Source organism: Trichosurus vulpecula, chromosome 1, assembly GCF_011100635.1.
Source record: "Trichosurus vulpecula isolate mTriVul1 chromosome 1, mTriVul1.pri, whole genome shotgun sequence".
Taxonomy (NCBI): Eukaryota; Metazoa; Chordata; class Mammalia; order Diprotodontia; family Phalangeridae; genus Trichosurus; species Trichosurus vulpecula.
The window spans coordinates 153208768-153231977 of record NC_050573.1 but is presented as its reverse complement, the minus strand read 5'-3'; the positions used below and the strand labels follow the sequence as shown (position 1 = coordinate 153231977).

Here is a 23210-nt window from a genome sequence, read left to right as displayed (position 1 = left end):
AAACACTTATTAAGTGTCTACTCTGTACGAAGCACTGTGCTAAGTGCTGGGGATACAAAAAGAGGCAAAAGACAACCCCTGCCCTTAAAGAGCTCATAATCTAATGGAGAAAACAATAAGCAAACAAATACATACAAACAAGCTAGGATAAATAGGAAATAATTAAGACAGGGAAGGCACTGGAATTCAGAGAAGCTAGGAAAGGCTTCCTGTAGAAGACAGGATTTTAGTTGGAACTCACCCCACTCCAATTCATTTTTCATACTACTTACCAGAATATTATATTTCTAAACTTTTTTTATTGATGTTTTCTGTTTCTTTACATCACCCTGATATCGCATGTATGCCTTCTCCACAGCCTTCCTGAGAGCCATATGACAAATGGTATTTTTTTGAGGGGAACAAAAAAGTCAGCACAACTGATCAATATGTTGAGGAAGTCCAAAAACATGTTCAAATTGTAGCACCTGTGGACCTTCATGAAGGGGTAGGTTGGGGGGTATCTTCTCTTATCTCTTCATTTGAGTCTCATTTGATCATTATAATTGTGTTACATTTATAAGTATACCTAATTTTACTGAGCTGTACTTTATTGTGCCTTGTAGATACTGCTTTTAAAAAAAATTGAAGGTTTGTGGCAATCCTGCATCAAACAATTCTATTGACACCATTTTTCCAAAGGGTCTGTGTCACATTTTGGTAGTTTTCACAATATTTCAAACTTTTTCTTTATTATTATGTCTGTTATGGTGATGAGTGATAAATGACCTTTGAAGTTACTATTGCAATTGTTTTGGGGCACCACAAACCCCATCTATATGATACAGTGAACTCAATCGATAAATGTTGTGTGTGTGCTCTGACTGTTCCCTACCTGATGTTCCCCTCCCTCCCCCCCCTCCCTCTCTGGGCCCCCCTATTCCTTAAGGTACAACAATATTGAAGAATATCACATAAACTTGGTTGATAAAGCAGTGGGAGAGTTTGAGAGGATTCACTCCAATTCTGAAAGAGGTTCTACTATGGGTAAAATGATATCAAACAGCATCACACGCTATAGAGAAATCTTTGGTGAAAGGAAGAGTCAATCAATGAGGCAAACTTCATTGTTGTCTTGTTTTAAGAAATTGCCACAGTCACCCCACCCTTCAGCAACCACCACCCTTATCAGGCAGCAGCCATCAACATCAAGGCAAGACCCTCCACCAGCAAAAAGATTACAACTCGCTGAAGGCTCAGATGATGGTTCTCATTTTTTAGCAATAAAATATTTTTAATTAAAGTGTACATATATATGTGTATATATATATATATATATATATATAAGACATTATACTATTGCACAGTTAATAGACTACAGTATAGTGTAAATATAACTTTTATATGCACTAGGAAACAAAAAAAAATTCAGGTGATTAGCTTTATTGTAGTGGCCTGGAACCAAATCTGCAATATATCCAAGGTGTGCCTATATTTTAATTTTTTGGTGAGTCATTATTCTTTCCATTTAAATTATTATATTTATTGTGTATATTGTTTTCTTGGCTCCACTTACTTCACTTTGCATCAATTCATATAGCTCTTTCCATGCTTCTCTATATTCATCAAATACATCATTTCTTATAGCACAGCAGTATTCCATTATGTTCATATACCACAATTTGTTTTCCCCAATTGATGGGTATCTACTTTGTTCCCATTTCTTGGCTATCACAAAAAGTGCTGCTACAAATCTTTTGGAGTATATGGGGACTTTTTTCTTATCAATGGCTACCTTGGGGTATAAGCCCAGTAATGCAGTCTTGGGTTCAAAAGGTATGGACATTTTAGTCACTTTATTTGCATAATTCCAAATTGCTTTCCAAAATGGTTGTACTATTTTACAGCTCCACCAACAAAGTATTAATGTGCTTATCTTCTCCTATCTCCTCCAACAATGACTGGTGCCATGTTTGGTCATTTTTGCCAATTTGCAAGGTATGAGGTGAAACTTCAGAGTTTTTTTGATTTGCACTTTTTTATTAATAGTAATTTGGAGCATTTTTCCATGTGGTTGTGAATACCTTGCAACTCTTTTGAGAACTGTTTGTTTGTATCCTTTGGCCATTTATCTATTGGGGAGTGGTTATTAGTTATATGCATGCATGTGTGTGTACACCTATTGTTTATATATCTTGGCTTCCAAACCTTTATTGGAAAAAGTTGATACAAAGATTTTTTTCCACTCAACTACTTTTCTTCTTATCCATAAAAATCTTTTATGCATAGATTTGGTCATATCCTCTAATTCAAAATCACCAATGTCTTCCTGTTGCTAAGTAAAGGTCAGACTCTTTTGTTTGACATTCATTGTCTTCTACTGACTGCTCTCACTCTGTCTCTCTAGCTTCATCACATTACTCCTCTCTACTCTCTACTGAAACTGCACAACTCACTGTTCCAGGCTTTTCCCTATGTCTAGAATGCACTCTTCACCTGGTAAATTTCTATTCATCCTATAAAGCCCAAATCAAATGTCATGTTCTCTAGTTCTTCCCAATTTACCCTGTTGAAAATTATTTTCCTAGACCTCACACAGCCCTTTGTTTAGCATAATTATCTAATTCACTTATTATACATTATGTATTATTACTCTGTGGTGATAGATTATATTCTTACTAAACTATCAGCTTCTTTAAGGCAGGAATCAAGTCTTTACCTTTCATGATTCTCCCATAGTATCTAGCATGATGCACTGTATACAGACACTTATTAAACTTTTTAAAGTAACTCCTATATTCCAGGCACCATGCCAAGTGTTAGGAACACAAAGAGAAAAAAAAATAGTTCTTGTTTTCAGGGAACTTATTTTTTTTAAGGGAAAGAACACCTACACATACAGATAAACATATATGCAAAGTAATCCTGGGGAAGCCTTATGTAGGAAGTAGCACTTGATCTGCAGCTTTGAAAGAAGCTAGGGGTTCTGAGACAGAGGTAAAGAGGAAAAGCACAGGCTGTACAAAGGTACAGGGAGGACATGAACCTTGTGTTGGAGGAATAGCAAGTAGGGCTATAGCAGTCATGACTATATAGACAGTAATGTGTAATGCAATACTTGTCATAATGGAATTTCCTCTGCCCCACTTCCCTGTCCTCCAACTGTCTGAAGAGGCCCCAGGCCAGCTTAGTATTGGCCAGAATCCACAGACTAGTTTTAAGAAATGAGGGCAACAAATGATTGTCATTCAATATTTTTTAGCTTGTCCATGCAGTACAACTGCCAGCTAGTAGGTGTCACTAACACACTCTTTAAAGCAAATCATTTGTTTCTAACAAGGTCTTGAAGATAATAATAATTACAACTCACATTTATCTAGGGCTTTAAAGTTTTCAGAGTGCTTTCTTCACAACGACATGACATAAGTAGACCATGTAAAGTTGGTAATAGAAATTCAAATCCTTTCTTTAAAATGTATTTAAAATTTATTTATTTTTAGTTTTCAATCTTCACTTGTATAAGATTTTGAGTTCTAAATTTTCCCCCTCCTTCCCCTTCCCAAGACAGCATGCAGTCTGATATAGGCTATACATGTACAATCATATTAAACATATTTCCACATTAGTTATGTTGTGAAAGAAGAATCAGAACAAAAGGGAAAAACCACGAGAAAGAAAAAAGAGAGAGAAAATAGTATGCGCATTCAGACTCCATAGTTCTTTCTCTGGATATGGATAGCACTTTCCATCTTGAGTCTTTTGGAATTGTCTTAGATCATTGCATTGCTGAGAAGAGCTAAGTCTATCAAAGCTGGTCATCACCCAATATTGCTGTTACTGTGTACAATGTTCTCCTGGTTCTGCTCATTTCACTTAGCATCAGTTCATGTAAGTCTTTCCAGGTTTTTCTGAAGTCTGCCTGCTCATCATTTCTTGTGGAACAATAGTATTCCATTACACTCATATACCACAACTTGTTCAACCATTCCCTAATTGACGGGCATCCTGTCAATCAAATCCTTTCTAAATGAATAAAATGTCTTTTTACTCTTCATATCTGTTGTATATTATTGTATTTTTAAAATAGGATATACAAGGGGACAGGGTCAAGGGAGAAAATTCAATAAAGCGGGATGGGTTGGGAAGGAGCAAAATGTAGTTAGCCTTTCACAACATGAGTATTGTGGAAAGGTTATACATAATGATACATGTGTGGCCTGGGTTGAATTGCTCGACTTCTTAGGGAGGGTGGGTGGGAAGGGAAGAGGAGAGAGAATTTGGAACTCAAAGTTTTAAAATCAGATGTTCAAAAACAAAAAAAGTTTTTGCATGCAACTAAAAAAAAGATACACAGGCAATGGGGCGTAGAAATTTATCTTGCCCTACAAGAAAGGAAGGGAAAAGGGGATGAGAGGGGAGGGGGGTGATAGAGGGGAGGGCTGACTGGGGAACAGGGCAACCAGAATATAAGCCATCTTGGAGTGGGGGGGAGGGTAAAAATGGGGAGAAAATTTGTAATTCAAACTGTTGTGACAATCAATGCTGAAAACCAAATATGTTAAATAAATAAATTTAAATTTAAAAAAAATAAAATAAGATAAGATAAAATGAAAAAAAAATAGGATATACATCCTAACTCATTAGATAACAAACTTTTCAAGACTAAAACTGTTTCTAAGTATTTTCCTATATTTACTTTGTTTGAAGATTTCATGGAAATCTTTTTGAGACCCCATTCATTCATTCCTTTATTCAAAAAATATAGAGTACAGACTATTTGCACAGCAATGTGTTATTGGCTGTGGGAAATACAAAGAAGAATAAAATATGATCTTGGCCATCAGAGAGCCTATAATCTAGTACATGAGATAAATACAAAACTAACGAAAGGTTAGAATGTACAAGTGCTTTGAGAGGTATGAAGACAGCCTTCTGGAATTCAGCCTGGAGTCAAGATGCAGTGTGATCCTAGGTAAATCACTTAATCTTTGTTTGCCTTAGTTTTCTCAACTGCGAAATGGGAAGAATGATGATGGCACCTACTCCCCAGGGTTGTTGTGAGGATCAAATAAGATAATATTTGTAAAATGTTTAGCATAGTGCCTGGCACATAATAAAAATGTTTGTTCCACTATCCTCCTCTTCCCTCTTCAGAGAAGGGAGAAATCACAACTGTTTGGAGCAAGAGAAGCTTCATGAAGGAAGTGCCACTTGGTCAAGAACTTCAAATACGGATGTGTTTCAAATGGCAGGGGTTGAGGGAGAAGGCTTTTCAGGAAGACAAAATAGCATGAATTAAAGAGAAAAAACAAAAGCCCTTTTCAGGAAATGGTGAATTGTTCATTTACCAGTCTAGGGCATAATGTGAGTTTATGGAAGTAGCAAGAGGTAAAGCTAAAAATGACTGAAATCAGAACCTGGATAGCCTTGGATGTCAGATGAATGAATGTGGATTTAATTTGTTAGGCAATGAGGAGCCATGAAGGTTTCTGAACATGGAGGTAACATCAGAGCTGTGTTTTAGGTAAATTAATCAGAAAATGTTCTGTAGGATAGATAATAGGGCCATAAAGACTAGATTTGGGAAGGTTAGTTAGGAGAGAACTACAATAAGTTCTGGAAAAAGGTAAGTAGGACCTGAACTTAGGAGGTGATGATGGGAATTAAGAATAGAGAATATTGTTGAAGGACAGTGATGATTTACTCTCCTCAGTACTTTTCTCTTGGTTAGATATGAGAGAGGCAGGAGAGAGAAGAATTTAATAGCCAAGAAAGGGAATGTTAAGAGAGATATGTATCCTAGACTTCAGTAACATGTAACCCTGGATATTTTGCTTTCGGTGTTAATTTTGAGAAGTATTAACAGACCAGAGTACAACCAAGATGATGAAAGGACTTGAAACACTGTCCTATCCCTACATTTAATAATTGGGTCTGTGGGCAATGCACTGAACTAGGGACTGAAAAAATACAAAGATAATTAAGGGTGGTTGCTACTTTTTTTTTTTAATTTTGTTTTGTTTTTGAAGGAGAGAGGGCCAGGCAATTAGGGTTAAGTGACTTGCCCAAGGTCACACAGCTAGCACATGTCAAATGTCTGTGGCCAGATTTGAACTCAGGTCCTTCTGATTCCAGGACTGGTGCTCTATTCACTGTGCCACCTAGCTGCCCCATGGTTCCTACTTTCATGAAGCCTACAGCATAGTACAAGCATATTCCACATAAAATTTTCCAATCTTAAGTCCAAGTTCCCCCATAATAATATCCTTTAACCAAATCCTCAAGAGACATCTCATTCCCAATGACCAGTTTTCATCTTTATTTTTGTTAGATATCACAGAAATATCACTTTGCACAAGCTTTAACTGATGAGAGGAATTGCTCTCATTCATAGTAGCTCTAATCAACAGCAAAATGGTATTAAATTAGTTGTTCCACTTCTCTGCTTCTAGAAAACAAAGGAAAAGAAGATAGGAAGATGAAATATAGATCTCTTAAAAACAAACAAACAACTTCTGAATCCCCACTTTTGCACATGCAAAGCCTCTATCTCATGGCTTTCACTCATGAGTTTCTCACCACTGGGGGTTTAATGGAAGCTGAATGCCCATCTACTTGGGATGTTGTATTAGCAAGGCAATAAACACAACATCAATGATAATTGTGAATATACCTATGTAGTTCTGTATTGCAAAATATGAGAGACTCTCCTCATAGAAGGTAGAAAAGTAAAACATTTATTCGGACACCAGAGGACCAAATCCCATAACCACTAAGTCCAACCCATCCAAGCAGCAACCAACTCCCCAAACCAGTAAGCCCACTTTATCATGACAGCAAGGAACTTAAAACACAATATCACAACATGGAGCCTCGCCATCCCATTAGTCTTCCAACCCTCTGCTGGGGCCTTGCTACCAACAATCACACTCACAGCACAGATAGCATGTCTGCTCTAACTCAGCTGTAACTGTTCTCTCTCTGAGCATTTCCTGTGACTTTCCTTTTCCTCTCAGTAAGCTCCTCCTACCACATGTGACTCAGGCTTCCTGTGATGTAAGCAGGTCACATGGCCTATTAATGGGTGGGAAAGCTCTTCAAATCTAAATTGTTATTGCAGATGTTTTAGATTGAGTAGGATGTTGTACAAGCCTCCAAGACTACTTCTAATACTAGGAATCCATAATTACATACTAAAAAAATTCTAGCTGACCTGGGAGAAGAATGTAACCATTTTAACCATTTTTAAAAATAGGAAAAGGGAAAAGTTTGGGAGCTATACACGATCAATTCACTTTTGGACATGGGTGTTTGATTAGGTATGCATACATACCATTAACACAATGAGGGAAAGAGTACACCTGAGTTTCAGAGGCAGAAAGTAACTGTTTCCAGTGGTCCTGAGGAGTATAATCAGCTTTTCTCCTATACTGGAGTACATTCAGCCAGTACATATAAAAATAAGTATAACATTAAGTTTCTGCATTTAGAAACTAGCACTCATAACTATGTACTTCTTAAAGCTGCAGTTAAGTCAAGAAGCACTTATTAAGTGCCTACTATGTTCCAGGCATTCTGCTAAGCACTAGGGATACAAAGAAGGCAAAAATGGTCCCTGCCCTCAAGGAAAAGGAAAGGAATATGGAGGATCTTATCACAGTGGAGCAGTGTGGACGGAAGAGCTCCTAAGTATTTTATCCTGGGATCCTGTGGTCAATTAAGCTATTCAGGTTTGGGCATATCTCTGGGGAATGAGCTCTAGGGAATTGGTGTCCCAGGATCAACAAAGGTTGTATTTCTGATTCCTATCTTCTAAGATAAGTCCTTTGACAAGGTGTGGGTGAAGAGGCTGAAAGCCTGCTGTTCAGGTAATATTCTTATGGTGGCCTGACATGCAGTAGGTAGTTGAAAACACAAGACAGGAAGTTGGGAGAATGGCTAAAGCTGGAGATAAAGATTTCAGAGCCATAGGCATAGATTTAAGAGGTAAAGCCTCAGATGGTTTTAAAGACTTAAGTTTATGAAATTGCCAAGGGAGTGGAAAAAGTAGAAAGGACTGACTTGGGAAGTAGTGGGTTCTCCTCCACTTCAGGTCTTCAGGTAAAGATCCTGATGAGCATTTGCTGGTTATAAAACAGCAGGAATTCTCTTTCAGCCTCAGGTTGGACTAGATGGCTTTTCTAATATTCTGTAATATAGGGAGACTACAGAGAGAAAGAACTGAGGCCAGAAGCTTGGAGAAAACCGACATTTAGTAAGTAAGAGTAAGAAGAAGAGGCAATGACAGAAACAATGAAACAGTTGTAAAATAATCAAGATACATTCTTAAATAAGACTTTTTTACACACTATTTCAGGCTCATTTCCCTTTTATCTCTATGCTCATCTATCTAGTGACCTCATCAGTTTCCATAGGTTCAATTACCATTCTCTGTAGATGACTCCCAGATCTATATATCCAGCCAAAACATTTCTCCTAACCTCTAATCACCACCAACTACCAATTAGGTATTTCAAACTAGATGTCACATAAGTATCTCAAGCTGTCTAAAACAGAATTCACTGTTTTTTCCTTAAACTCATTCCTCCCGAATTTTCCTATTTTTGTTGGAGGCACCACCATCCTTCCACCTACTCAAGTTCACAATCTTGGTTTCATCTTCAATTCTCTACTGTATCCAATCAGTGGCCAAATCTTGTCATATAGATCCCTACTACATCTCTGGCACATGCCCCCTTCTCTATACCCACATATCCATCAGCCTACTTCAGGACCTCATAACCTTTCACCAGGACTATTGCATAGTCCTGTTTGGACTCCCTAACTCAAGCCTCTCTTCTTTCCAATTCATACATATTCTACATATCTGCCAAAATAATTTTCCTATAGCACACACCTGACTAGGTCACTCTCCCTCCCTCTACTCAATAAACTCCAGTGGCTGTCTATTATCTTTAGGATCAAATATAAACTCCTCTGTTTGCCCCTTAAACCTCTTCACAATCTGTGCCTTTCTTATCTTTGCAATTTTATATATTATTCTTCTCATATTCAACAATGTCAGACAATGAGAGACAAAGTTCAAGCCTGATCAACTTACTGTCCTCTACCAACTGCTATCACTCTGGCTAACAGTAACCAATAAAGTGGGTCTGTGGCTGTGTGGTTGTTTTTCAGCTGTATCTGATTCTCCATGACCCCATTTGGGGTTTTCTTGGCAAAGATACTGGAGTAGTTTGCCATTTCCTTCTGCAGCTCATTTTACAGATGAGGAAACTAAGGCAACAGGGTTAAGTGACTTGCCCAGTTAAGTGTCTGAAGCCAAAGGGGAACTCAGGAAGATGAGTCTTCCTGACTCCAGGCCCAGCACTCTATCCACTGTACCACCTAGCTGCCCTAAATTGTTCTAGGGCCTCTCAATAACAAAAGACCTTGAGTGAAGGCTGACAGGATCTTTTATAACAATTAGCAAGATGACAGAGCAAAATCTCAAGCAACCTAGGTATTTCTTCTTTTTACTGGCTGGCTATACTATCAATAACACAGTCAGAATTGAGATCACAGCATTTGGAGCTCCCCTTCTGAAACCCCCTTAACCACAGCCAAGAAATGCTGTGTCACAAAACAAAGGTTTCCAAGCAATGGGATTAGTCTGCAGGAGATTAGGAGTTGCTACAATAGTTTAAATTGATGAGATCTGACCTTTTAGGTTAATCAAGTTTCTCAGTAAAGCGGGTGATGGATTAGGGCAGCTAGGTGGTGCAGTGGATAGCCTCCTCCTGGAGTCAGGAAGACTCATCTTTGTGAGTTCAAATTCAGCCTCAGACACTTTCTAGCTGTGTGACACTGGGCAAGAAATTTAGCCCTATTCACCTCACTTTCCTCATCTATAAAAGGAGCTGGAGAAAGAATGGCAAAGCACTCCACTATCTTTGCCAAGAAAATCCCAAATGGGGTCATGAGGATTTGGACACAAGAGCAGTGACCACTCCTTTTCTTAGACCATACTACCTTGGAAGAGCTGAAAACTTACAGACCCCCAGAACTAGATCTAAAAAAGCAGCAAAAAACAAATACAAAAAAAATCCCTGAACCTTGGGACAGTGCCCTCTCTACCCCGGGGAGCAGAGCCCAACTTTAACATAAAGGTAAAAGTTAAGAAACAGGCTGGGAAAATAAGCAAACAACAAAAAAAGAACTTGTCATAGAAAGTTACCATGGTGACAGGAGAAGCTAAAACAGAAACTCAGAAGAAAACAACTAAGTCAAAACTGTTCCATCAAGGAAAAATATGAATTGGTCTTAGGCCCCAAAAAAGAATTCCTTGAAAGGCTCAAAAAGGATTTTAAAAATCAAATAAATGGTAGAAGAAAAACTGGGAAAAGAAATGACAGTGATGCAAGAAAATCATGAAAAAAAAGAGTAAACAGCTTGGTAAAGAAGGCACAAAAAATTACTGAAGAAAATAACATTTTAAAAAACAGAATAGGTCAAATGGTAAAAGAAGCACAAAGATCCACTGAAGAGAAGAATGTCTTAAAAGCAGAATTGGCCAAATGGAAAAAGATAATGTACAAAAATTCAATGAAGGGGGCAGCTAGGTGGCACAGTGAGGAGAGTACTGGCCCTGGAGTCAGGACGACCTGAGTTCAAATGCGGCCTCAAGACACTTGACACACTTACTAGCTGTGTGACCTTGGGCAAGTCACTTAACCTCAATTGCTCTGTCTTCCTCCTTGGAAAAAAATTCTTTTTTTAAAAATTCAGTGAAGAAAAGAACTCCTTAAAAAGCAAAATTGGCCAAATGGGAAAGAGATACAAAAGTGCACTAAACAAAATAATTCCTTAAAAATTAGAATTCAGCAAGTGGAAGCTAACGATTCTGTGAGACATCAAGAAACAATAAAACAAACTGAAAAGAATGAAAAAAATTGAAGAAAATGTGAAATATCTCATTGGAAAAACAACTGATCTGGAAAGTTAGATTGAGGAGAGATAATTTACGATTTATTAGACTACCCGAAAGCCATAATCAAGAAAAGAACCTACATATCATCTTTTAAGAAATTATCAAGGAAAACTGCTTTGATATCTTAGGACCAGAGTGTAAAATAGAAATTGAAAGAATCCACCAATTACCTCCTGAAAGATATTCCAAAATGAAAATTCCCAGAAATATTATAGCCAAATTCCAGAGCTCCAGGTCAAGGAGAAAATAGTGCAAGCAGCCAGAGAGAAACAACTTAAATGTCATGGAGCCACAACTAGGATAATACAAAATTTAGTAGCTTTTACATTAAGGGAATGGAGGGTTTGGAATATGATATTCTGGAAGTCAAAAGAACTAGGATTACAACCAAAAATCACCTACCCAGAAAAACTAAGTATAATCCATGGAGGGGAAAAAAATTGATATTTAATAAAATACAGGACTTTCAAGCATCCTGATAAAAAACCAAAGCTGAATAAAAAAAATTAATTTTCAAGTACAAGCTCAAGAGAAGCATAAAAAGGTAAATAGGAAAGAGAAAGCATAAGGGATTCAATATCATTAAACTATTTACAACCCTACATGGGAAGATAATGCTTGTAATTCCCCAAAACTTTATTATTATTAGGGCAGTTAGAAGCAGTATATACGGACAGAGTGCATGGGTGTGAGTAGACTATGATAAAATGATATCTAAAAAAAATAAAATTAAGAGGTGAGGAAGAGGGATGATTATGACGGGATGATATCTAAAGAAATAAAGTTCTGGGGTGAGAAAGAGGGTCCGCTGGAAGTAGGGAGAGGTGGAATGGGGTAAATTATCTCACATAAAAGAGGTGTGAAAGAGTTTTTACAGTGGAGGAGATGGCAGCTAATATTTGATCCTTACTCTCATCAGAATTGGCTCAAAAAGGGGAATAACATATACACACAGTTGGGTATCAAAATCTATCTTGCAATACACAGAAGCAGGAGGGGAAGGGAATAAGAGAAAGGGGAAGGCCAACAGAAGGTCCAGTGGATTGGGGTAGGTGATGGTCAGAAGCAATAAACTTTTGAGAAGGGACAAGGTGAAAGGAGAGAGAAGGATAAATAGAGGAAATATAGGATGGAGGGAAATATACAGGAATCGTAACTGTGGAAAAAAAATTTATAGCAAATTTCTGATAAAGGCATTTCTGTCATATTAAGGAAAATGATAAATGTTGGAGAGGATGTGGGAAAACTGAGACACTAAAGCACTGTTGGTGAAGTTGTAAATTTATTCAACCATTCTGAAGAACATTCGCATCTATGCCGAAAGGGCTATAAAACCATGCATACTCTTTGTCTCAGCAATACCAGTACTAGGTCTGTACCCCAAAAAGATCAAAGAAAAAGGAAAAGGACCTATATATAACAAAAATATTTATAGCAGCTTTTTTTGTGGTAGCAAAGAATTGGAAGTCAAGGGGATGCCCATCGATTGGGGAATGGTTGAATAAGCAGTGGTATATGATTGTGATGGAATTCTACTGTGATAGAAGAAATGATGAGCAAGATGCTTTCAGAAAAACACGGAAAGACTTACATGAATTGATGCAAAATAAAACAGTACTGTACAATGATCAGCTGTGAATGACTGGGCTATTCTCAGCAATACAGTGATTCAAGACAATTCTGAAGGACTTATGATGAAAAATGGTACCTGCCTCCAGAGAAAAAATTGATGGATTCTGATTGTAGATGGAAGTAATTTTTTTTACTTTCTTAATTTTTCTTGGCTTAATGATTTTTGGTCTGTTTTCTTTCACAACGTAACTAATATTGAGATGTTTCACATGACTCTACATGTATAACCTATATCATATTACCTGCCTTTTCAATGAGGGGGCAGGACAGGGAAAGAAGAGAATTAGGAACTGAAAATTTTCTAAATGAATATTAAAAATTGCTTTTACAATGTAATTGGGGGGAAAATAAAATATTAATTAAAAGAAACATTGGTTTGGTGGCTGAATGGAGGGTGTACTGAAATGGGGAGAGACTTGAGGCAAATAGACCTACCAGTAGGCTACTTCGATGTAGTCTAGGCATGATGTTATAAGAACCTGGGCCAGCATGGTACCAGTGTTAGAGAAGAGGAGGCAGCTTATTTGAGAGATGTTGCAAAGGTGAAATTGACAGGACTTGGCAACAGATTGGATATGGCAGCGAGAAATAGTGAGGAGTCTAGAATGACTCCTAAGTTGTAAGCCCAGGTGACCAGAAGGATGGTGTTGTTCTCAACAGCAATAAGGAGGGTAGAAGTTAGGGAGTTAGGAGGAAGATAATGAGTTTTGTTTTGGACATCTTGAATTTAAAATGTCTATTAGACATCCAGTTCAAGATATGTGAAAGGTAGGGGCAGCTAGATGGCACAGTGAGTAGAGCACTGGCCTTGGAGTCTGGAAGAACTGAGTTCAAATCAGACCTCAGACACTTGACACACTTACTAGCCGTGTGACCTTGGGCAAGTCACTTAACCCCAACTGCCCTGCCTTCCCCTTCCAAAATAAAAAGATATATGAAAGGCAGTTGGAGATTTGAGCCTAGAGTTCAGCAAAGAGGTTAAAGAAGGATAAGTAGATTTGACAATCATCAGCCTAGAAATAGTAATTAAATGAGTGATACCAAAGTTTATTAGCTTTGCTGGTAGATATCTAAGCACAGAGTGAATGAAGAATTTAAGGAATTGTGAGGTCAGGGCGTTGGAACACCATGGATGCTGAAGTCATAAAGTAAAGGGTAAAGACTGTGAAGGGAGAATGAAGTCACCAAATAGACAGGAGAGTTTCTGGGAGGTGAGATAAAATTGGTAAAGGAATTCAAAGGAGGAAAGATTGCTTTACTCAGTGGAAGGGAGAAAGAGCCATTTCCATTAAGTACTATCTGAGAAGACTGATTGAAGTTCCTTAGAATAGCAGTTGAGAAAAAGAGTTCACTGAAATGACTTTAAATATCTAAGGGCTTTCCTTAGCTGGCTGAGGGTTTATATCACAAAAGAGCTGAAGATGGCCCTGCACCTATTAAGCTAATGAGCCCAGATTTTTTCCTCAGTGGCCAAACAATACCTAAAACCATCAGATTTTGGGAGAGAACAGCAACTACAGGAAATACAGTCAGCAGAGAACACCACAAGAAAGAGAAAACCCCAGACTTGGAGGGAAAGCAGCTTACCCGATGACATCACTATAAGACCTTGGTGGGCTGCAAGATTGGAGGCGTGCATTACCCCAGTCATGAGTATATATCCTGGCCATACCTAACCCATATGTGCCCCATCATGCCTGTCACCTGGTCATGGGTTATTCCTTCATTTATTCCACAGACATTTATTAAATACCTAAATGCCGGACACTGGATTAGGTGCTGAGGACACTAAAACAAAATTAGTTTCTGCCCTTGGGAGTTTATATTCTAGTAGGAAGAAACACATACACAAGAACAAGCAAAATCAAAATATACGGAAAGTAAAGACAAAAAAAAAAGTGAGAGATAAATGTGTGTGTAAAAATAAATAAAAATAAATGAAATTCAGAGAGAACAGATACAATGTAATGTTGAAGAAGTACCCTAATAACATAAGAGTACCAGAAAATGTGTCCCTGACATCCAGACTTCATGTTGTATTATAAAGCAGTATCAAATATCTATGGTAGGGACAAATGTCCAATACACATAGGCAACAGAAACATACGAGACCAAAACCCATTCCCCAATACATAAGTGGTCAAAAAATATGAACAAACAATTATCAAAAGAAACTTTGCAAACCTTTTAACAACAATATGAAAGAATTCTATATATTACAGGTAATAAAAAAAATACTAACCAAAACAACTTTGAGGTTTCACCTCACACTCATCAAATAGGTAAAGATTAGAAAAGATAGAACTAGTCAATGTTGGAGGGGTTGTGGGAAGTTAAGCATTCTAGTGTACTTTTAGTGGAGTTATGAATCAATACACCTATTTTGGAAAGCAAAATGGAATGGAGCAAAGAAAGTGACTAAAATGTCCATAAACTTTAAACCATATATTTCATTGCTAACCATTTACTCCAAGTAGGTCAATGACAAAAAAGAAAAGCCCATACGCACCAAAATATTTATAGCACTACTCTCTGTAGTAGCAAAAAACTGGAAACAAAGTATATGCTCATCAGCGAGGGAATGGTTAAATAAGATGTGTTACATAAATATAATGGAATATTACTGTTCTATATGAAATGATTAATAACTATAGATAAGCATGAGTTTACATGAACGGATACAAAGTGATATAAGCAAAACCAACAAAGCAATATACACAATGGAAAGATCAACAATATAATTTTTAAAAATGAATATTATGAAAATATAATAAATAAGCTTGGCCCCAAAGAAGAGATAAGAAAAGAACCCTCCCCCTACACACACTTCTTTGTAGAGGTGGAGGATGATTAGTGTGAAACATTGCATATAATGTCAGCTTTTTAAATATATTGGTCAGTTTTGCTTGACTTTTTCCCCTCTTTTTTGTTTTGTTATAAGGTATTGTTTTTGGAGTGGGGGGAGAAGAGGAGTCAACTGGGAAATTTAGGCAATGTAAAAATAAAAGTTAGTAATAAAATTGATTTAAATAAAGAAGAAAAAACTCTCACCTACTTGTATTGTGGATAACTTACCTGTGTGCTGGATGTAGGAGCTGTCAACCTCAAACGAAGAGGGCTACCAAAGTAGCAACTGTAAGTCTTTCATCAAGGCAAGAGAATTGCAATTTGGAACACCACACTGCACCTAAGCACTGGAGTGCCCAGGAGGGACAGAGGGGTTAGGATCTAAATACTCTTCATTAGGGAGGGAATCTCAGGGAAGGCTCAGCCTGGGGAAAAAAAAAAAGCTGTTATATACCATATTTCCCCATGTATAAGACACACCTTAATTTTGAGGCCCGAAATTTGGAAAAAAAAAATAAGTATTACATAAAGTTATTGGACTTCGTCCATATTTGCAATCCATCCCAACTCAAACTGATATGTCTTCCAACACTGAATGACAAAACAATGAAATTCAAGGACTTTCTGCTCATAGCTTTCAGGCATCTTTTGAGCAAGTCTGGTACATGTACACAAGCTTAATGCATTCCGTTTCATGAACCTGAACCACCAGTTGTGTCCTTCTTTGAAATCAGTAACTTCTTTTTCATCAGCAATTCTTCTTGCCTCATGCTGAACCATCTTTGTGGACATAGGAATCCCAATTGCACTTTGCTCTTCAATCCATATCTTCAATTCCCTCTCTAAATCAGGCCATTTTGCTGACTTGCCTCTCATGGCCTTCTTCTTCCTGTAGCCAGTCTCAGATTGTTTTCTCAGTTGGAGGAGGACCAAACTTAGGTTCGGCAGCACGATTTCCATTCATTTTTGCAAACTGGATCACTTTTAACTTGAATTCAGCACTGTATGAAATCTTTTCTGAGCCATTTCTGGGCAGAATGTGGCAAAATGTAACCTAATGACCCGGTAACAAATGTGAAACAATGAGCTCAAAGACAACAAGTGCAAAAAAGTGGGAAATGCAAGTAAAAAAATCTATAACCACCGTATAAGATGCACCCAGTTTTTAGACCCCAAACTTTTCAGAAAAGGATGCGTCTTATACATGGAAATACAGTAAGTTGTTTTTCATAACAACCAAAAATCCATAGAGAAGGCTGGGGAGGCTCAAGGAGTGGTGACATCTGGCCATGCAGGCTTCAGGTGCAGCAAGGTTGGGGTAAGGATGAGAGATGTCCAGAGAAATCATAAGACGTGCACCAACTGATTCCAAACTGCTCAGGCCTTGGGATTGGAGCCAGGTAGCTCCTTCTGATGTCTGTATTCAACTAGGGTAATCTTCCTCATTGCTTATATTATAAAGGTGTTTAAATGTCTTTTATTCTGAGCTGTGTCTTCTGGTTGCCTGGTCAAAGAAACAAATCAACGAGGGTTCAAAAACTATAGTTTTGAATGGAAGGTGACACTCACATTGTGTTTTGAACCTAGGGTGGCATTTGCAAGGGATGTGGGTAGGGGGTGTGTCTCTACGTGAGGGAATTCTGTCACTAGATACAAGCCATTTCCTATGCCTGAAATGTATTCCCTCTTCCTCTTTACCTCTCAGAGTCCTGGTCTTCCTTCTAAGCTCATCTCAGATTCTAAATCCTTACCAGATCTCCACCTAATCAATACCCCTAGTCAATAAATGCTCCCTCCTTCCTTGTTAACCTGCATTTGCTCATCTATGTGTATGCTATACCCCCTAATAAAATAAAATCTTAATAGCAAGCTGGGGCAATTTTTGTCTTTTCATGATCAGTGCCTAGCACAATGTCTTTCATGTACTAGGTGCCTAATAAATGTTTGTTGAACTGAATTGATTATGCAGAGACCTAGGTGAGAGGAAGCATGGGGTAGATAGTGGATAGACATATGGCCTCAGAGCCAGGAATATTTGAAGTCAAGTCTTGCCTCTAACATACACTGACTACGTGACCCTGAACAAATCACTTAAATTCTGAGTGTTCTAAGCAACTCTCTAAGCCTGTACATTGCAGAGAAGTTGCTGACTTGCATTGGTAGAGGAAGTTCTTCAATAGGAGTTCCTTGTATCAATGAAAGTACAGGCCAAGTCCCTTCTCCAATAGGCTTAGTTATGTTGTATCTCTTTAAAAATCTTCAGGGGCTCTGAAGTGGGCCTGCCTGTGGCTGTGCTGTGCACCAGAGCAAGAGGTCCCAGCTTCAAGATGGGGGGCCTGACCTTATTTAGAGGGCAGTAGCTGTCATTTACTACTTAATGCTGGGTCACAGAACCATGAAGAACTGAGGAGCTGGGACCTGCACTTAGGAATGGCACAGTACATCACAAGTTGGGGTCCAAGGTCCTCGGATGTGTACTGAATGGGGAGAAGGTACAGAAGCAACCATAAGCTGTGTGGCTCTGACCCCTAGCATGAAGCAGGGGCTTATATCCAGCTACCAGCCCTGCTGGGGGCAAAGGGTAGGGGAAATTATCGCCTGTCATTTGAGGCATCTAGGTGGCACAGTGGATAAAGTATCAGGCCTGAAGTCAAGAAGACTTATCTTCATGAGTTCAAATGTGGTTTCAGATACTTAACATCTGTGTGACCCCGGATAAGTCACTTAACCCTGTTTGCCTCACTTTCCTCATCTGTAAAATGGCAAAGCACTTTAGTATTTAGTAACCCCAAATGAAGAGTCAGACATGACTGAAACAACTGAACAACAATTTGGGTGCACAAATAGAAGACTACACAAAAAGGGAAGAAGAGGTGGAGTAGGTGTAATTAGAACCTCACTTTCTTCAGAATAGGAAAAAGGAGAGAATAATATACACGTGCATTTGGGTGTAGAAAGACATTTCGCTCAACAGGAAAACAGGTGGGAAATGGAAGAAGGGAGAAGAGGCAATAAGAATAAGGGTTGACTAAGGGAGGAATTTGTCCTAAAGAATATAAACTCTAACCATGATGCAAAGAGGGGTTAAAAAAGGAAAAGAAAGAAAGAAAGAAAGGATAAGAACCTGTGATTGCAATCTGGACAAGCGGAAGAGAAGAGGGGCAAGGGAGAAGCAGATCGTATTAAATGCTGAGCACATTTCTCTCTCACCAACCTCTTCTTTATAAAGAATGCGTGGGGAAACTGACCAACACAGTGGACTCAGGAAACATAACCTCCTAACAGAGAAGTAATGGACTCAGGATGCATATAAATATAGATACATACACATATACACATATGAATATGTTTAAATATATATGTATACACGTGTGTGTGTGTGTCTGTGTATGGGTGGAGGGGGGAAAAGGGGTGGGGGAGAGAGAGAAGGGGAAGGGGGAGAGAAGGAGAGAGAGAGAAAGAGAGCCAGCCAATGTGGGAATTTGTTTTGCTTAACTACACATATTTGTTACAAGGTTTTATTTCTCTTTCCTTTTCAATGGTGGTAGGAATGGGGTAGATGGAATGGAGAGAAAAATAATTTTCAGTCAGCTGAAAAAATTAAAATTATTTTTAAAAGGGGGTATAGGTTACATGTTGCTAAGATTAGACAGGAAACAGTTAATTGGGGAAAAATTCTCTGTATCAAATTTCTCTGATAAAGGTCTCATATTCAACATATATAAGGAACTGATTCAAATTTATAAGAATGTCATTCCCCAACTGATAAATGGTCAAAGGATATGAATAGTTTTCAAAGGAAGAAATCAAAACTATTAATAGTTCCAAATGCTCTAAATCACAAATTATTAGAGAAACATAAATTAAAGGCCCTCTGAAGCTTCATGTCCTATCTGATTGGCAAAATTGACAAAAATATAAAACGACAAACGATGATGGGACTGTGGGAAAACATACATATTAATGCACTGTGGATAAAGCTGTGAATTGGTCCAGCCATTATGGAAAGCAGCTTGGAACTATGACCCCCGAAGCTACAAAATTGTACATTTCTTTTTGACATAGTGATGCCACTACTACACTTATACCCCAAAGTGATTAAAGAGGAAGAGGATCCACATGCACAAAAAAAGTTAGAGTAGTTCTTTTTGTGGAAGCAAAGAACTGTTTGGTTTAAATTATGGTATATGAGTATTATGAAACTTCATTGTGCCATAAGAAACAATAAAAAGGATAGTTTCAGAGATACCTGGGAGGACCTGAATACCTGATACAGAGTAAAATTAATAGAAGTAGGAGAACAATTTATACAATAACAATATTGTAAAGACAAAAAACTTCAAAAGTCTTAAGAACTCAGATAAACTCAATGACTATGATTCCAGAAGACCAATGATAAAGAATGTTATCCACTTCCTGAGAAGGGAACATCAACAAGTCTTGGCAAGAGATTAGATATAGGAGGTGAGAGAAAGAGAGGTGTCATGGATGACACCCAGGCTGCAAGCTGAGGCGATTGTGAGGATGAAGGTCCCCTCAAAGACAATAAAGTTCAGAAGTGAGGATGGTTTAGGGGGAAAGATGAGTTCATTTTTGGACATGTTGCATTTAAGATGTCTACAGGATACTTCAGTTCAAAATGTACAATAGGCAGTTGGTGGTGAGAGACTGGAGAGGTCAGAGCTGGACAAGCAGATCTGTGAGTCATTTTCACAGAGATGATCACTGAAACAATAGGAACTAGTGAGATGACCAAATGAAATGGTATAGAAGAAGGGGGCCTAGGACAGAGTCTTGGGTGACTTCCTCAGTTAGGTAGTGTAACCTAGGTGAAAATTCAGCAAAAGAAACAGAGGAGTGATCAGACAAGGTAGGACAACCAGGAAGGAAGTCATGAAAACCTAGAGACAAGAGAGTATTATGGAGAAGAGGGTCATCAATAGTGTCAAAGACTCCAGAGAGGTCAAGAAGGAACAGGATTACCTCAATGTCAAGGATCTGAGATTTCACTGGTGTGAAGACTCCTCCTACTAATTCACTATCAGGTTGTGATTTAGTAGTTATATCTTAGGGAGTTAACTGAAGTTCAGATAATTTAAGTGTTTATTAGTAACAGTCAATCAAGCACAAGATTTGAACACAGGTCTTCCTGATTCCAGGTCTAGCATTCTATCTATTATGACTGGCCACTTCTTCATCATCAATATAATTTTGCCTAAGAAATTTTTCTAATGAATTGCTTTGATCATGTCACTCCTTTACTAAAAAATAAAAATCAAAGTTGGAAGAGACCCAAAGATCATGTACTTTAGAGATTTTCAGTCTTTTTTGTGTCATGGACTCCTTTGGCATTTTGTTGAAAATTATAGACCTCTTCTCAGAATGTTTTTAAATGTATAAAATAAAACACTTAAGAAACAACTTATAATAAAATAGATACCAAGCCATATTGTTTAAAGTTCACAGATCCCAGGTTAAGAACCCCACCATAGGCCAACGCCTTCATTTTATAAATGAGGAAACCTAGCTCCAGAGAGGGGAAATGACTTCCCCATGGTCAGAAAGCTAGGAAATGGCCATGCTGGGATTTGAACTTAGTCCAAATCCAATCTTCTTTCTGCTACATCCTGCTGCCTTTAAAGGGGATCTGTATTTTGGCTCAGTTTAGACCTGAGATGTGTGTGTGTGTGTGTGTGTGTGTGTGTGTGTGTGTACATACATAAACACACATATATTTTATTTTTTAAATTTTTTTTAAATTTTATTTTTAGTTTTCAACACTCAGTTCCACAAGTTTTTGAGTTCCAAATTTTCTCCCCCTTCTTCCTTTCCCCCTCTCCCCCCAAAATGGCATGGAATCTGATATATGTTCTACATATATGTTCACATTATACTTACGTACACAAGTCAAGTTGTAAAGAAGAATTTTGACCAATGGGATTGTGAGAAATGATAGAAGCAGTTTTGTTTCCACAGAGATGAAAGTATCTTCCCCACCCCCAGCTTTAGCAGAATGCAAGTCAGGTGACTGATTAGAACCAGTTCTAATCAGAGCTGTGATCTAGCAGAGACCAGGCTTATAGTCCAGTGAAAGGTTAGAGGCTTGTACGCATGCTTAAATAGTTTGAGGAGGGAATGATGTAGGCAGTCAGGGGGTTGCATCTGGCAACCAGGGGAGGGCCAGGCAGGAGATTCAAATTGGGAGTCAATAAAGGATTGGCCTTTGTCTGAGTCCTTGTACTCCCTTGTACTCTGTTCAGGGGATGTACCCATTTATTCAGAATAAATGTAAAATATAATTAAAATCTTCCCGGCTTCCCAATGAGTATTGTTTATCCCTAGACAATGTGAGTATATTTGTAACAGGATGAATCATGAGAAAGAAGAAACAAAACCAAAAAAGAAGAGAAAAAAAAAGAGAGCAAATAGTTTGTCTCAATCTGCATTCAGACTCTGTAATTCTTTCTCTGGATGTAGATAGCTCTTTCCATCATAAGTGCTTTGGAGCTGCCTTTGAACCTTGTATTGCTGAGAAGAGCCAAGTCTATCAAAATTAGTCTTCACAGAAGCACTATTCTGTGGTTGTGTACAATTTTCTCTTGGTTCTACTCCCCTCACTGAGCATCAGATTATGTAGGTCTTTCCAGGTTATTATAAAGTCCGTATGTTCCCCATTTCTTATAGCACAACAGTATTCCATTACATTCATATACCAAAACTTGTTTAGCCATTCCCCAATTGATGGGCATTCCCTTGATTTCCAATTCTTCGCTACCACAAAAAGAGCTGCTATAAATATTTTTGCACATATGGGTCCCTTTCCCACTTGTGTGAACTCTTTGGGATACAGCCCTAGAAGTAGTATTGCTGGATTAAAGGGTATGCACATTTTTATAGCCCTTTGGGTATAGTTCCAAATTGCTCTCCAAAAATGGCTGGATCAGTTCACAACTCCACCAACAATGTAACAGTGTTCCAATTTTCCCACATTCTCTCCAGCATCTATGATTCTCCTGTTTTGTCCTGTTAGCCAATCTGACAGGCGAGATGAACACACATATATTTTATCCCCCATACTACTGAAGGGAGCAGGTTGCAACTGGGCAGGAGGTATCATTACCCCTATTTTGCACAGACAAAGAGAGCACACAGAATTAATTTAAGGTCATAGGGTACATAAAGATTTCCCATAATCACCTACTAGAACTGACACAATGAACACCTTTAGACACACATCTATATATACACAAATATATGATCATACATCTAGAGCTGGAAGGGTTTTGAGTCATCTAATATGATATATATGCATATATATACACATATGGCTATGGGTATATATTATTACATATGGATGTTTATGTATGACTATGCCCACGTATAGATTATTACAGCTATATCTGTGTATATACATATGAATTGTATATACAAGAACATTGCAAATACACACATTCATGCACACACATAAATGTACGTATATATCGTATATGTATGCATATTGGATGACCCAAAGGACCTTCTAACTCAAGATTATATATACTGTTGACCTGAAAGTTTGGTTAAAGAGGCAAACAGGCTGGGTGATATATAAATTCATATTGTTTATTCCCTTAAAGCTAGCTTATGGGTAAGTACATGGAGCCAAAACCTAAGTTCTGACTGACAGACCAAAAGAATGAGAAGGCTTAAATACATTTTAGAACCATCCCGATTCAGGGTGGCTGTGTCACTCTTATCACATAGGTTCAACCATGATATGAGAGAGAACTTTTCTTAATTGAAT

At 38.0% G+C, this 23210-nt stretch overlaps 1 long non-coding RNA gene across 1 annotated transcript in view; it reads right to left on the bottom strand.

Annotated features, from left to right (window-relative positions):
- LOC118831561 overlaps positions 1-23210 on the bottom strand; it is a 29412-nt gene that overhangs the window by 5607 nt on the left and 595 nt on the right. The window contains exon 2 of the long non-coding RNA XR_005009146.1: positions 15656-15852. This is a non-coding gene — a long non-coding RNA (uncharacterized LOC118831561). The remainder of the gene's footprint in view (positions 1-15655; positions 15853-23210) is intronic.